General features: G+C 36.9%; 1 long non-coding RNA gene across 1 annotated transcript; it reads left to right on the top strand.

The window, feature by feature from the left end:
* The first annotated feature begins 13,321 nt into the window (after positions 1-13,321).
* On the top strand, positions 13,322-16,192 carry LOC108492938. Its single transcript, XR_001873281.1, has 3 exons — positions 13,322-13,483; positions 14,239-14,321; positions 16,082-16,192. It is a non-coding gene; the product is annotated as an uncharacterized LOC108492938 (long non-coding RNA).
* Positions 16,193-17,497: the final 1,305 nt, after the last annotated feature.

Here is a 17,497-nt window from a genome sequence, read left to right as displayed (position 1 = left end):
CTTTCAAGACAATCAATTATCTAGAACAGTGCAGCAGAAAGAGCTTGCAGATAAATTAATCTTAAGACAAGTGGAAATAGTGCATAGATAATTGGAAAAAGAAAGATAAAGAGGAAAAAAAAAACCCCACACTTGAACTTTCCAGAAGAAGGGGTTAGGAAAGGTTAACCTTCTCATAGTTAAGCGTGTTGTCTTAATCTGATTCCTAGATAATCAATAGAGATAAGCCACTCCTGAGAAGTGTCCAAGATATGAAAAGGTAAGTAGACCTGCAAGTACCTAGTGGTCTTGGAAAGGGAACTACGAGGGTAATCTTTAAGGAAGGATTAATATTGAAGAAAAGTATTACATATTAATGCAATAGAAAGAGACAATAGATGCTTGAAACCTGATAGAGACTTGAACCTTATGCTGAAACATTAAAAGAAGGTCATGGTCAACTTAAATTCTGTGCATTGCAAGACTGCTATGATGCTACTAATGAAATAGCATAAGTAAAAAATCTTAAGAGGTCCATCACCAGGAGACTTAATAGCAGGAAAAAACAGTTATTCTTGATGAAAAGAACTTAAAAACTGATCATTGCGACAATTAAAAACTGGTTTTATTTTGTGATTCATTTATAGAGATGATGCAAGCTGCAGTGCAATATCATGTAGGCACAGCCCTATGGCTTCAAGTGAAACACACCTCTGTTAGTTGATATCTTCACTGATACTCCCTTGCCATATCATTTATTCTCTGTGCTTCACGTCTTTTCGGGGTTTATTTGTACTCAAAATCAGTTTACATCCCCTTGTTTCCTTTTTACTTAATATCCCAAGAGCATATTCAATGCTGTGGTTCCTCATTTAGCTGACCATTTATCTGACTTCCCATCGTGTTCCTGATTTGGTCCTCTGGGTTGCAGTACCTGAGTTTTCTACCACACTTTGGCCTGCTTTTAACCACAGTCCTGCTGCTCCTCCTAAGTTATTGCTTTCCTTCTCTCTGCAGTTTAGACATTAGTTCATATATCAGTTGTGATGGCTAACATTGTCTTCAAAATAAACCCAGTGCAGATTTAACCAGTCAAAATGACCCGAAGGTCATGTAACTTTCCTTTCGAAAAAGAACATTCCTTTAATACTCTTGTGTAATATGAAGAAGCATTGCATCCTCCCATTTTAGCTCTAAAATTATTCTTGAAGAAATAAAGAACATAGATAAAATATGCAGAAGAAAATTGTAGACAGCAGTAAAACTTTTTGAAGATTTATTTTACCTTAGTCATAAAAAATAAATAAATATCAGACACAGTCCTTTGTAAGCTAATTGCAAATTTTCATCTGGTTCACATGAATAAAGTGATGCATGTCACAAAGTACATGGTTAAGGGTCAAATTACATATTTTCACATATTAACACACTGATAATGGAATTAAGGGCTTCAGTAACTGAAAATCAAAAGTATAAACTAATTCTAAAAGGATAAAGATTTAGATCCAGTTTACAGCTACTTAGCTCTGAAGTGCTCTTCAGCCTTGCACTTACACATCTATATAGATAAATTGCATATTATCTATTATCACCTCATCTAAACCTCTGAAAATGCAATGAATTAATGTGTTGACTCTCAGAGCTGTTTGCATGAGTTACCTTTGTGTTGGCAGCTGATTCACAGGAAAGAAAGCTTTTTTCATCACTAACCGCTTATTATTAGAATAAAATTGAATGCATTTCACAAATGCATTGTCCCTTTCTCTTTATGTTAAAAACAAAAATATAAACTACTGAGTTGTTCTCCAGATCACAGAATGTAGCTTGATAACTACTTAATGTACTTTAATAGCTGCTTCCTAGCTAACCCTTATATCCTACAAAGTGTCAGCCTAGAAATGGCTGCTTGTTTAGAGCTAGTGACACTTGTCAGATTTAAATAGATTCTTTTCATTTTCAGCCATATATTTCCATTAATAATTCCCATTTACATGAGTTATAAACGATATATGCTTGCTTGTTTGATTTTTTTCCTCTTTCACATTAGTACAGATTTTAAAACTCTAAGTGTTCCTTTGAATTAGTTTTCTATGTAAACTGTGTTAACATTCAATGCAGAAAATCTGCAGTTACTGCAATTGGCCACAATCTGCTTGGAATAAAAAGGAACTAATCAATCAGAAACTCATTCTCCTCTCTATGATAAAGCAAGCTGTTTGCATACATTCAAAGTGGATGTGCTCCACCTGTTTGTTCAATGAAATGCCCCAGATTTAAGTGGCAATTAAAACCCATGACTCTTGCCTCAACATCAGCTGCCAGGAAATGCCCCACCCCAGATGAAATTTTTGCTTAATTAACAAAAGAAAAAATGTTCTATGAGTACTTAACACATGGTTACTTTGCACTGAGTGCTTTATATTTCCCTTTTTATGGGAACAGAACCATTCAATTTTATGATTTTCTTCACTCATGAAGCATTCATAAACATGAACTTGGTCCTGGAAGATGTTGAGCATCTGGCCCAGGTCCAGAAAAGCACTCCAGAACATCTTTAAGTATGAAACTAATCTTAGGGTTTAACTGATAGTTATCCCAGCTGCCACTGTGCTTTCATAAATCAATAGGACTGGACAGGAATGATAACGCTTTGGAAAACAACATTTATGCACTTTTATTCAGTTCTCCCCAGGCTTAGTGGCAGCCTGGACTTTTCCATAACCTGGAGGACTGCTCCTTTTTTGTTATGATTATCTTTTATTCCTTCAGCAGTGAAACCCTGGCCTTATTATTAGCTGTGATGTGATAAATGTTGTTAGGTATAACAACAGATGATGCAAAACCAGGTGATTCTTGTAACAACTGGGAAATATGCCAGGGCATATTCATTGCATGGTGAAAAATGTACCATAAGTGATGATGGTTCAGATTTCCTGTGGGTCTAATCATAGTTCATATCCCAGTGAAAAACTATGGCAGTTGCACTGTCCTTATCATATCACAAGGACTCCTTACAGACACCTTTGTCTAGCTGAAGAGTAGTCTTACTATTTGAAAAAGAGTTTGATGGGAATACTTAGGTGCATTATTGATTACAGACTTAAGGATGCCCATTCACTGCCCATCTTTTTGCTAGTGCAGCATTTAATCCACATGATCCACAGTCCTTCAAAGTTAATGGTTTTGCTAGGCTTCAATCAGGCACAAGATTATGAAAATCATTTCATTGGCTGAGGCCAACAGTCAACCTAATCTAACATTATTTCTCCAAAATGAACCTTGGCAGATGTCTAGGGAAGACTAGCAACAGCACAAACTTTTCACAGAATCAACCAGGTTGGAAAAGACCTCTGAGATCGAGTCCAACCTACAACCGAACCACCTTGTCAACTAGACCATGGCACTAACTGCCACATCCAGTCTCTTCTTAAACACCTCCAGGGATGGTGACTCCACCATCTCCCTGGGCAGCCCATTTCAATGCTCAATCACTGCCAATAGCCATTCTGAGTGAAAATATTTAAATGGTCTTTAAGGAGCATGTTCGCTACTACCCAAAGAGTTCTGATGCCATTCCCCTTGATATAACCACAAGATCAATACTCATTTTCTTATTGGTATTCTTCACGGCTGGTGTTAGATGACCTCTGAATTCATCTAGGATGATTTTTCTTCTTTTTCTTAGCATCACACCTGGTCTCCTGATCAAAATGATGCACAGTCAATCCTTCATTAAACCTGCAGATATTTGTCCTTGGTTTTGGCACCTCACAATTATTCCAGTAGTCAGTTATTCCTTCAACATTGCTTTATACTTCTATATCACATGCAGAAACATTACCCCTCAAAACTGCTAACATTTCTGCATCGTGCATTTTTTTATCCACCAAAGCTTTGATGGTAGTAGATTTTGTACCCATTTTTTCAATGTTGCAATGGATGTCAGATCAAAGTAAACCAGTTTTCTTCTTTGGCTCAGCAGATAATGAAGTAAAGGGACAGATATGGTAAACTGAGGATCTTTGCCACAGACAAAAAAGTTCTGTTGTATCATTTGAACACAACACTCCTCATTGATCTTGACTTCTTGCTGTGAAAAGTTTTGTACTTGTGCTAGCTCTGATCTTTCGGTTTAATCATTTCCCATGTATTCCAGTTTCCACCTCTTCTTTGACTATGCACAAATTATTCAACTTTGTTCTTACTCTCCATGGCAGTATCCTCTTATTGGTCCAATTGGGTCAATTTAGAACATAAAAGCTTCCATTTTGATTGTTTCAATATTCTCACATTTTATTCTGTCCTTATATTTCTTCTAAGCTTCACAACTCTAATTCTCTTTTCTGCACAGAGTAGCACCATTAGTTACACAATACAACCATTAGTTGAAAATTTGCATCATACCATCTTCCTATACCTTTTAGTACACTAACTTCTGCTCTCATGCCTCTCATCTCCAGAATAGTTACCCTTTCACAATTAAATTATGAAATTCAGGGAGATTCATAAGGCTGCTATAAATGCCAGTGAAATTCTCTGAGCTACAGCAGGTCACTCAGCTGCACCAGTGAGGAGGTGAGGAAAGCAGCAGTAATCACAGGCTCTTTCTATGCCACTATCTCCTTCTAAGCACATGTGATATGCATCAAGTCAAGGCATCAAAAGCGGCTAGATGGGATAAGGAAAATCAAACTTGAAGATTTAAATTATTTAATGCTTTTCTGTAGTCCAGTTACTGAAGTTCGAATGACAGGTTTCCTAAATTACTCTAGTGCCAGAAAAAGAAGGAAAAAAAAGGATAATTAAATCTACCTTTGAGGTCCCTGGATTGAAAGGAAAAAGCTGTAAATTTCCCGGCAATAGATGACATTAATTGAATCTTCACTATGTGGTGGAGCTCTTAGGTATCTTGAAGTGGTAGTACCATTTGACTCATCATTTAAGTTTAAAACCATTCTAGCTCCACCAACTATTTCAACAGCATAAATGAGGTTGAAGTAAAGGTCCTGTCTTGTGTATGTTCTGTAGAGTTTAATTCATCTGTTTTTATTCAGTGTCAGCAGATAAGGAAAAGCTGGTGGCATATATATTTGTGAGTGTTAATCAAACAGATACAAGAAATGTTTTCTGGTGAGACTGAAAGCTATAAAAAAAGTGAAGCATTCTTAGCAAATCAAAGAGATTTCCATAATGTATGTTGTTTCTGAGTATAATAAGCAAATCTTTTTTGTTAAACCAAAGCTGATGAGTTGTCTCTCTTCAGATGTCTTCCTCAATCAGATGTTCCTCATCTGATGATTAGATTTATAGTGAGAATTTTATTTTCTCTAATGGTTTAGAGGCTGAATCTCTCACATCTTTCCCAAAGACATACATTACACTTAAAAAGACTACTGGCATTTGATCTGTCCTTGGGACAGATTAAAGACACAATAACCTGTATATTGGCTCATTTAAATGAATAAAACATTTCAGTATCTTTCTGGCCCTTCTGATATACTTCAGAAAATACTCATTATTCTCATTAAGAATTCAGTCTTATTGCATAAAAGATATAGTCCTGTTTCTTAGATGCTATGATACCTATTTGAATTTGAATATATGGTCTACTCTTCATACCAACATGATAGAGACAGCCTCTGCAGATTTCTCTTTTTCTTTTGTCCTTCCAAAGAAAAAGAAGGCACAGAAAAAGAATGGTAAAAAGGCATTACTGGACATTAATAGCAACATGAAATATAAAGCCCTATTTTGTCTGCTGGCGGATAATTCTCTATTTATAGACTTGATGTCAGAGGTATATTCTCTGTTTTGAATAATTGTTAATAGTATAGACTTTGACAAAATGAGCTGTCAAAATAGAAAATGTTTCACTGGTTTGGAAAGACAGAGCTCAGCTTTGGTTTGTCTATTAAAAACCTCAGTCTTTCTTCTTCTTCCTTTTTTTTTTGGGGGGGGGGTAAGAAAGTGACATTGATGTCAGCTAATACCCAATGTGTCAAGGTTGCCAAGTAACAGGCTAGATATGTGTCAGTGAAGGTTATTTCTATGAGAGAAATTCAGTAGGTTACAGTTTCAAGTACTTGGAAATAAACTTACCCTGTCTGTCTCTCTATTGTGCTCAAACCAATGAAAATTAATGCAGTGAAAGGATACAGTACATGCTTAAGACTCAAGTTTGAAAATGGGTAGCTCTGGTAATAATTTGTGTTGCCTCTAAATCTTAAAAATAGTGAAATAACTAACATAACATATCCAGCTGCAATTTCCAGAAATGAATGCCTGACATAAAAATTATTTGAACATATCATCATTCCTGTGAAGCTACATGGATTAGAGATCTACTATAAGCAAAATTTTAAAAGACCAGAATTTGATTGAATAGAATAAAAAGGTGTCCAAATGTCAAATGACCAGTGAATTTATTAGGAAGAAATAAAATCAAAACAGTGTATTTTTTTCTTTTTCTTTTTAGTTTCACAGTCTGAAAAAGTGACTTGGACAACAATGGGGAAAGCTGTAGTCATGAAACCTTAGGAACCACTACTTTTTTAACACTGACTTTACTGATTCATAACTTACTCTCAGGCTACATTAGAGGAGATTTTCAGTGGTCTGTACTGGACAAGATAGTGGTCAACATCTCCATTAATGCTTTTCATTATGGAATAAAGTATTTCCCTATAAAATTCAGTGGGAACCTTTGCAAGCACTTTGGAGGATAGGATTAGAATTCACAATGTTCTTGATGGTGCAGAAACAGACTGAAATCAATAAGATAAAATTTAATAAGGACTAAAGACAAATATAAAGTACTATATGCAGGAAAGTAGAATCAAATATCTCCCCCCTCAACAATTACTTCAACACAGAAAGAAAGAATTAAATCATACAATAATGCAGTAGGTTCTTCCAGAGGACCAGTTGCTTGCTTTGCATTAATCTGTGGATCCTTTTGCTGTAAGTTATGACGAGCAGTCTTTCTGATAAAGGAAGTTACAATGAAAGGCAAAGTACACAAGGTTGGACTCTTTACTAACAGCTCTGTTACTATCTGTTACAAGAAAGAGATCATATCTAGCCAATATGGCCAGGATGGTTTTAGATCCATCCAAGTCTGAATTCCATGGAGAGACCTTAAATTGTATACTTATAATGAGCATTGCAGAGCCAACCACCCATGATTTATGCATGAAACAACTAAATTAGGCAACCTGGATTTTTGCTGTGTATCTGGCCAAGAATGTGCTCTGTATACAGACATTCACTGTAGTGCAGGCCTGAACTTTCATAAGATTTAAATATATTTTATGTCAAACCAGCAGTGTGCCCAGGTGGCCAAGAAGGCCAATGGCATACTGGCCTATATCAGGAACAGTACGGCCAGCAGGACTAGGGAAGTGATTCTTCCTCTGTACTCAGCACTGGTGAAGCCACACCTGGACTGCTGTGTCCAGTCCTGGGCCCCTCAGTTCAGGAAGAATATGGAGGTGCTGGAGCAGGTCCAGAGAAAAACAATAAGGCTGGTGAAGGGACTGGAGCACAAGTCCTGCGAGAAGAGTTTGAGGGAGCTGGGGTTGTTTAGGCTGGAGGAGGCTCGGGAGAGACCTCATCACTCTTTACAACTCCCTGAAAGGAGGCTGTAGCCAAGTGGGGGTTGGTCTCTTCTCCCAGACAACCAGAAGTAGAATAAGAGGGCACATTCTTAAGCTCTGCCAGGGGAGGTTTAGGTTGGAAAGTAGGAAGAAATTTTTTACAGAGAGAGTGATCAGACATTGGAATGGACTGCCCAGGGAGGTGGTGGATTCACCGTCCCTGGAGGTGTTTAAACTGAGACTGGATGTGGCACTGAGTGCCATGGTCTAGTTGACAAGGTGTTGTTTGATCATAGGTTGGACTCAGTGATCTTAGAGGTCTTTTCTAATGTGGTTGATTCTATGATTCCATGCTTCTAAGCCACATTTGGATTTACTGATAGTTTTCCTAGACTTTACAAAAATTAAAAATGGTGCATACGATCTGAAAAATACAGTAAAGTATGTATTTCGGAAAGCAGGTTACAAGCTTATTTCAATGTATTGTGAGTATGCATGTCTGCCTGCTGTAAAATGAACCACCAAGGGAATAGATTAAAAAGGCAAACCCAGAAATAATATCCACAAAAGTTTAACTGAAATCTAGTAAACTCAATGCATACTACCCTTGCAAGAGGTTGTCTACATACCTCTAACAGCAGGGTTTTTTTTTTTTCCTTTCCCTGAAAGAGTTCCACATCAGCGTCTTGCTAGAAATGTGAATTATTGCCCTTCTTGTATACTGCAAATTGCACCTGCTGCTAAAAAAAAAAAAAAAAAGCCAAAATTAAAAATTAAATAAATTAATAAGGTAACTTTTTTTGAAAAAAAAGGTAGTACTATCAAAACTTGTATGGACGAAACAAAAGCTTTCAGGACATTCCTCCATTTTAAGAATGAGAATGACTATGGTGTAACACCATAGTCAGAACTTTTATTTGTCTGTGTGTTATCCAAGACTTATTCAACTCTCAATTTGCCTAACTCAGAGAAATGGTACACTTGAATTTTTCATGGTTTAGAGCATTTGCTTTGTTTGAGTTTTGAGTAGTGTTGTTTGGGCGTTTTTTTCATCGTTATACTTCCTTCTCTCTGTTTTCAATATGTAACTCTGAAAAGCAGGATAGTGGTAATAAAAAAAACCAAAAAAACCCAAATCAAACCAAACCCCCAAAAAAACCAAACCAAAAAGAAAAAAATAAACTCACACAAACAAAATCTACCTGGATACACCAGTACATTCACATACCCTTTCTTCTGGTATATGTTTTTCAGTATTGAGGGAGGGGAATTAAAAAAAAACATTTTCACAAATGTGATAACCTAAATTTATCTAGAGCAAGGTTAGTATTAGCCATATACCAAGTAAATAACTACCTCTGTTGACAGTGCTTGTTTGCCTCTTCTAGAGAAGGAACTTGTTCTTTCAGCAGCGTCTGTACCCCAGACAATCACCTGTTGCCTCTTCCTTTCAGTATTCTCTGCTGCTGATGATCCTGAGGGACTCGCAAGAAACCTTCTAAAAAGAGGCAGAGTAAAACTCCTGTGTTCTCTTCCAGTGTTTCATCTTCAAACTCTGGTTTCCCTAAGGTTCCAGGCCCAAACCTGGTTTCTCCCAACCTCCCCCGTCCTTACCTAATACCAATCACTAACTTCAAAAACACACAGGAAAAAAACCTTTATACTCCCTTTTTCCTATCTGCAGCCCAAATAAAGCCTTATTAACTTCTTCCAGTGTCCCTAGCTGGCCTCAAAGAACTTCTCTGAAAATCTTTTTGACCACTTGGGCAGTCTGGTTTCTCCACTTACCCCATTATAACCATACGTGCCATTGACACTGGTTGGGAGATAAGACTCCACCCACCTACTCACCCCCGCCCCCCAGCTGACTAGGAGAATGATTTTGAAGGGTCAAAATGAGAAAAACTCATGGTTCAAGATAAGGATAGTTTAATAAGTGAAGTAAAACTATTTGCACAAACATAGCAAATTAAGGAATTTATTCACGATTTGTCTTTGGCGGGCGGATGTCCAGCTAATTCCTGAAAAACCTCGGTCCTGTCAGCCCCAGTCTTGTTAACATACTAGTTTAAGCTTCCTCTGTTATGGTGCTGACACTCTGTAAAGCTCTATCCTCTGTAGCTGCTGGAATCACTATACCAGCTGTGTGAGAGGCCTCCAGCCAGCCAGACCTGCTGATGGCAGACGCAGCTCTCCAGGTCACAGGTTGCCAGGAGTGCCCAATGCCTCTCTGTGCAGCTGGGGCAGACAAGCAGTTTTTTTGCAGAAGGTGTGCCGTGGATGAAGAGCTGTGTCATCAGGTGAAGGAGCTATGGGAAGAAGTGAACAGGTTTTGTAGTATTTGGGTGAAATGAGCAAGAGGGAGATCGATTATTTTCAGAGATGCTACAGTCTGAAGACTCTCAAGAGTCTTGAACTTCCATTGTAGTGGAAAAGCAGATGGACTCGGAACCCTGCAGGGTAATTAGTCAAAGGACTGTTACTCAAGGGTTTGTTAAAGATGAAGGCTAGAAGGTGGTCACCATATGTACCAGGAGGAAGGTTCCTCCTTCTTCTCAGAATTTGACAGGTAGGATGGCACCTTCTACAACAAGTAGAAGGCCGGACAATCACTAACTTCTGGAACTAGAAGGCCAGACAATTGCTGAGGTAGGAGTAGGTCTTTCTGGGAGTAGGGGGGCCTCCTAAAACTATACCACCTGTACTCAACAACAAGATCTTCTCTGTTAACAGGAAAAGAAGGGTACTTGTAACAGGAAGCTGCAAGAGGAGCAGCTGAGGTCACTTGGTCTGTTCAGCTTGGAGAAGAACAGACTGTAGTCTACAACTTCTTTGTGAGGGGAAGAGATGGGGTAGACACTGATCACTTCTCTGTGGTTACCAGTGACATCACCTGAGGGAACGGCCTGAAGTTGTGTCAGGGGTGGTTTAGGTTGGATATTAGAAAAAGGTTCATCACCCAGAGGGTGGTTGGGCACTGGAAGAGGCTCCCCAGGGAAGTGGTCACAGCACCAAGCCTGACAGAGTTCAAGAAGTGTTAGGATGATACTCTTGGGCATATAGCGAGACGTTTGGGGATGGTTCTGTGGAGGGTCAGGAGCTGGAGTTGGTGATCCTTGTGGGTCCCTTCCAACTCGGCATATTCTGTAATTCTGTGATTCTGTGGTTTACTTGGGAAGGTGAAAGCCATAACCACAAATTATCCCCCTTCCTTCTCTTTTTTGTTTATGGCTGAGCACAATGTTGTATGATACATCCCTTTGGCCAGCCTGGGTCAGCTCTCCTGACCATGTCCACTTCCAGCTTCTTTCCCTCTCCCAGCCTACTACCATAGAGGGAGGTGGAGTGAGAAAAAGAAAAGGCCTTGATGCTGTGCAAGTGCTGCTCACCAGTAGCCTAAAAATTGTATTTTTATCAATACTGCTTAAGTCACAAATTCAAAACACAGTAGCATACAAGCCGCCATGAAGAAAAAGAAATCCACTACAGCCAAACCCACTCTATGACAATCTTCAATGTTATCTATGTCGCTGGAAAGTGTGGAGTGAGGTCTGGCCTGAAGTTTCAAAGTTCAGAATGAAAGTTCACAACAGTTCAAAACAAAGCTGTGGAAAACTTAGAAAAACTTCTACAAAAAGAACTGATACTTCTGCATTACCAGTATATTATAAAAAAATCTGATTATTATTACCAACCTTATCTGTTTCAGTGAAACTCCTGCCAATTTATTTTCTACATTCTTCTAAATTATAGTATCTCAATTTTAAAGTATAATTCCAAAAGAAAATAGAATATATGTATGACATGCACATTATTAATAGTGAAAATAAATATAAGGGTAATATATGAAGGAAAATACTGGTTTCATTTCCAAATTTAGCTTCAAAACCTGTCAGCATATCCTTTTCAGCAAACAAAAACATAGCAGAAGGCAGTTTGTATAAGATTCTACTCTATTTCCATAGATATAAAATGAAAATTATATGTACTGAACAATACATTTGAAATAATGGCAAATAACTACTCCTGCCTTTTTCAAATATTCAAAAATACATTAGAGTAACACTTTAACAGCTCTTTGTAGAAATAAAACACTTGTCAATGATATTTCAAAGCAGTCATAAGCTCAGCAATTACTATGCTGTCATTCTAATTTTCTTTGAAATTTACAGAAACATCATGCCATTGAGTAAAGAATGACAATTTTTTATTACTTTAGCTAATGCTAAAAGGAAGTTGTTCTCAGCTCTCACTGCTGATCGTTCTCCATTAGGGAAAACAGAACTTTAAAGGCAGCAGTTTGCTAGGGAACATGCAATGTCTTCTCTTATTTAAAGTGTACACTGAATTCAACCCTCACTGCAATGGTGTGAGCAGAGACAAATCATTGAAACCAGTCTACTTAGGAGAATGAGGAAAGAAGGGTGAGGAAAGAAGATAAAGCTTTCTTTTCTGTAACTCCTCACAGATGACTATCCTCTTTCTCAATGAAATGCAAGATTTACAGGAGTTAGTAACTATGCTACTATGTTCAGAGTGCTGTCTAAGGTTGCTTGAATTACCGTTTGTAATCAAAACAAATCACCAAAAGCTACTTTAAAAAAAACCACTTAAAACATTCCTTTTTCCCTGTGTATATATAGTTATACTTGATCATTTTGGTCATCACTGGATTTTGCTTCCTATAGTTATCTAAAAGATAAGGCAATTTAGTCAAGTTCCTTTTGGTTCCTACAGTAATGCAGTGTTTAAGAAAGTTGGGAGTAAATAATATTTAAACTGGAGATTATTCTTTCTACCGAGTTCAATTTCCCAAGTAAAATTGTATCGTTTTATCTTTCACAATGCAAAGGAGCTATAACAGTTCTCACACATCCTTCTGTGCAAAGCACAATCTTTTTATTCATGGGGGTCTTCTTCTCTGATCCCCTAGCAAACAGTATTTACTATTCTGAAACACGTCATATTAATCCTTGTGAAGGCTGCCAGTATATGAGACATCAAAATGTAACGATGAAAAAATAGCTCATTTGTATGTTCTTTTTATGCTCAGTGTATTCAAATAACCTTCAAATAACTATAATGCTCAATAGCTGCATATCACACAGCTAGACTTTCAAGTCAGCTATTACAAAATCAGCAAGCCATTTGAAAACCATGATTTCCCATGCCCAACTGAGTCCATACTCCCAGTTGTGTTTATATTAATTGCTATGTTATTCTACATACAGTGTTTATTTTCAGAAAATGTTCTGTAATCAGTAAACCCTCATAGTTATTCAGAGCTTGAGGTGCATATACCCTCCCTGAATAAAGACTAGCAAAGCAACTGTCCAGATGGCTTCTCTGTATCCTGGGAAGAGGATCTATGAGGAGAATCTATCTTCCCATCATCTCCATGCTGTCCTTAGGGCCTTCTGTGTTCTCACCCTGACTAATGTTAGTATTCCACTGGAGAACACAGGAAAAGTCTTCAAATGTCACAGAGACTGATTCCTTCTCCTTCCATGCAGCCTATTATCTCCAGAGCTGATCTGTGGCTTTGATGTCTTCAGCAGGAAGGTGAAACTTTATTAATCAGCTCAGTACTGAAATGATGAGGGGGGCATTTTGTAACATTAATATTTTCAAATTGGAAAAAAAAAAGTTGGAGTGCAGGGTTTTCTGCTGACCTTCCATATTCAGAACACTCTGCAGAGCCTATTCCCCAGCACCACACGTTGGGAGAAACAACTGCAAGGTATCAACAAGCAACCTGCACATCACCAGGGCAGTTCTTCCTTTAGGCTCTGCTATTTCAATTACCTTAATAAATATAGATCACATAATTAACATAACACCTTTCTGTGCCAAAGATTTTGAGATGTATGCAGCAGATTACTGTGGGGTTTTTGTCATCTTTCCCCCAGGTACACTCATTTTTTCACCTGTTATGCCTAACCATCTAGTGAATTTCCAGTTCTTATATCTCCTGCTGCTTTTAGTTTCTGTTGGTTTTTTTTTATTAGCCTTCTAGTTTGTCACCCAACTGATATTATTTATTATATCTCTGTCCTTTTCTCATAAATTGCTTTCTATTTCACTTTATTCTAGTCTCCATTATTTTATTACTTGATCTTTCACTTTCAAAAACTATAATCTAGTTTTCCCACTCTGTGAAATTCTTTCCTCATATAAAACCCAAATATGTCATCGGTTGAATTCAAGAAAGTTCTAAGTTCCTCCACAAATTCATGATTTGAACATGGGAGTGAGGAATTGGCTGTTTGGTCCCTGCTTATTTAAAGGCAGGAGACCAAATGCCCCAGTATTCATTTAATAAGAGTATATTCACTTATTAAGTTTCTATATCAATAAACCAGGATGGCATCAGCAAATTACAAACAAGTGCATCTCCAAGACATATGTGTTTTGTCCTTTCTTTTGTTAGACTATTGAGGTATAAGACTGAAATCAGAAATAAACAACGGAGTTAAGCTGTTTGAGCTAGATAGCTGAGAGATTTTGACTTGAAAAATTCTTCATTTGGGTTGGTTTGTTTGAGACTTAGAACTAATTTCTACGGGAAATGAGCTGAAATGTTGATTGATTGGGAAAATGCATAGTTTCCACTGAAAACAAGTAGTAACTCTCCCTTTTACTTCCTGTTTCAATCTTTTAACAGTGGCAAGTCAATATCATCCCCAATAAACTAAAGGAGTTCAAGTGATCTTGTAGTGAGGATAATCATCTTTGAGTGGAATTCAGGTATGTCAATATATTTTAAAAAATAAATAGTAAAATATCTCTATTAGAAGCATTATTTGTGCTGTACTGCTTCTAAGAAAAAAACACATGTACTTACAATGTAATTGTATTTAACATAAAAAGCTTAAAGGAAAAGAAATAATAAATCAGACTAGGAAAAGTTATTGTTAAAAGCACACTGGTATGTTTCCCTTAGTCCTTCTCAAATTTGAGCCTTACCTCTGGTAACAGCTTTTGTAATTGACTGGGATATTGTTAAGCAGACTGTATTGTAAATGGCACAGAATTTTCATCTATTTTCCAAGAACGCTTTTCTTAGACTTTAGGATTCTCAGACATTTTTAAGAGGAGATTAAAAAAATGTCTCTCAGGAACAGTTTTGGTGTAGTGGATCATATCTTTTGATGGAGAAATAGCTTAGACAGAATCTTAAGGTGCCTTCCATCTCTATTTTCTAATTTTGCGATCTCACAAACACATACTTTAATTTGGAAGTAGCCTCTCTTTTGTGTACTCTGTTGGTTTTCTTTTGGTATTTTTTGTTAAGGAACTATATTCTTGAGTCCTGTTCTTTTCTGACAGGCAGTGATTGACACATCTTTTTTTTAAGCTATCAACTGGTTCTTGACACATTTTTAATCCATTTCTTCTTTCAGATATTTGCCTCTTTTCAAGAAATTACCTCTGAGGTTACCATGGGTCTCTATTATCATATTTCTTTCAGTTTTCAGGATACCACATTAGGAATCAACCAAACCAGTTTCATCTCCATTTGTCTCCTATATGCCCTACTTAGTATTTTGCGTCTTTATTTTTTGTTTGCTTGTTTGTTTTGCATTTCCCCTTTGTTATAAATGCACTGTATTTTATCTGTTTTCTGCTATTATAGCACACAGTTTTCATCTGAAATAATGGAACTGATTGTTTTTCTTTCTTCTTTAGGTGGATGAGGATGATGTTTCTATAAATAAAACAAAAGATCATCTATATATTACACAATTTAATACTGTTCCCAGTAATCTTGGAGCGGGGGGTGGGGGTGTGGGTAGGGAAAGTACCTATTCAGCAAAGTCTTTGAAACTGAGCTAACATACAATATTCCTCCTGAAGTATTCAAATGCACATCAGTAGATCTAGCAATGACACACAGTCTTTGACATCGAAGAATTGAAAAAAAAATCCACATAGCTACATAAGGCTGTCTCCCACACAGTAATTACCTTGTCATTTTTCTTTTAGTATATCAGTACCATTTTAAACATAACAAAAAAATTACATTTTGCCACTGTGTTTCTGACTTAATGGAAAAAAGCTTTCATGGAGTCCCCTGGGAGTTCAGGTCTGTGTGTGCAGAAATGGTAAGAGAAATCATAAAATGGGATATTTTTCAGATACTAAAAAAATTTTTTCAAATATTATTGTTTAATGACATGGAAAAAAGAGAGCCAAAACAATTGCAGCAAAAGAATCGCAAATATCCTGTACTAACATATTAATATTCCAGGGGATTTAATGGTCTGACTACCGACTCGATTTCATTGCATGTGATTTGTAATTAACACCTAGAACTTTATACGCTAATGTGGACTAGCTCTGAGAGTTAGGACTTACACATACAGGAACTTGTTTCCCTTTGAATAGTTAGCAAGAATATCCTCAGTTGTTCCACAGAACTCTGTTAAGGGATGTGAGATATTAAAGAACACTGAGTGGAAGGATGGCAGAAATGATCTGACACCCGTTTGTATGGTTCTGGACAGGAAGCCTACATGTGGTCCTGCTACGTCTCCCTGCCCAGAGAATCATTGTTTTCAAGCTAAGCCAGATTGCAGAACAGGGCTGCTTCTTGTCCTGTGTGTCGTATATCAGAGGGATTTTCTAATAAAGTACTTCAGAGCCATGGACAAGAAATAATTTTTCTGACTGAAAGCATGTGTTTTGATTTGATTTTTTTTTTCTCAGTATGAACAGGTATTAAAAAGATTATACTATTAATGTTTAATTCATGTTGTAGAATTGTGCTTGGTGCTTCTTAACAGGAAGTCTGTCCTAAATGCATTTTCTGAAAGTAATTAGCAACTTGAAGCAGGGAACCTAAAGGAAGCGAATCATAAACCAGTTCTTAGTGTGGTCACAAGTTCTCCTGAACAAGAGAAACACAGAGTAATAATACTGTACTAGAAATATTTCTCTTTTATAACACATGTATACAAATTTTTACTTCTATTTAGAAATATAGAGCAGGTCTGTGGTTCAGTTATACAAGTGCAACATAGCAGAAAGTTCCATTAACTCTTTCTTTTGGGCCTGCTACCCAATCATGTCAGCAACCTGCTTTATTCATAGCTTTCATGTGATCACTTTCAGGGCAGACTGCCAGCACTACTTAACTTCTCTAGTCTAAAAGTACTTGAAGAGCAGATGGTATTGGAATTCATCTTTCACAGGAGTATTTTTTCTCTTTTTTAACTTGCATCTTCTTAATCCTTGGTTGTCTTAAGAATCAGTTGGTCTTCCTAAAAATGGAAATCAAAGAAAACAAGATTTGCTCTGAATCGGACATATATTATAAAAGACTATCAGAAGATTTACTAGAATACTATAATGCTTTGGTCTGACCAAAGATTAAGATAGCAGTTTGAAAAAGACCTGAATCACTCACTTCAGATTATTTATCAAACTGACACTTCATGCATTAAGGGTGGCTCTGTTCTGTGAAATAATGTCTTGTGAGTACTTTGCATTTAAATGTGTTCACAGTGATTTTGAAACACCTCTAAAACATAGGAAAAGAAATTATTACTGAAATTTTTGGAAAAAAATAATGAAGAATTGAACTTAGGAAAATTTTCCTCACTCAGTCAAAGATATGGTTTTCAGTAAGAACTGTTAACATGGGACAATTAGTCCTAACTATTGATAAGCGTAGAGTAGATTAGAGTGAATTATTTAAGAGATTAATGGTCTAGTACTTTTCCTTAAAGGCTATTAACTACTATATTAATGCTCTTCCCACTGCACTAATATTAACTAGTCAAATTATCAATCCTAGTATGTGATAATTCTTGGCATGTTGATGTCTAGACATACAGTCCCTATGAAGGAGGAGACAAAAAAGGTTATGAATATTAGAATCTCACAGAAGTAAAACAAATATTTCAAAAATTATTTTTTAT

This window comes from Lepidothrix coronata, unplaced genomic scaffold, assembly GCF_001604755.1.
Source record: "Lepidothrix coronata isolate B3197 unplaced genomic scaffold, Lepidothrix_coronata-1.0 Scaffold13, whole genome shotgun sequence".
Classification (NCBI taxonomy): domain Eukaryota; kingdom Metazoa; phylum Chordata; class Aves; order Passeriformes; family Pipridae; genus Lepidothrix; species Lepidothrix coronata.
Note: the sequence above shows the minus strand (reverse complement) of the source record. Positions and strands in the feature narration are given on the sequence as shown.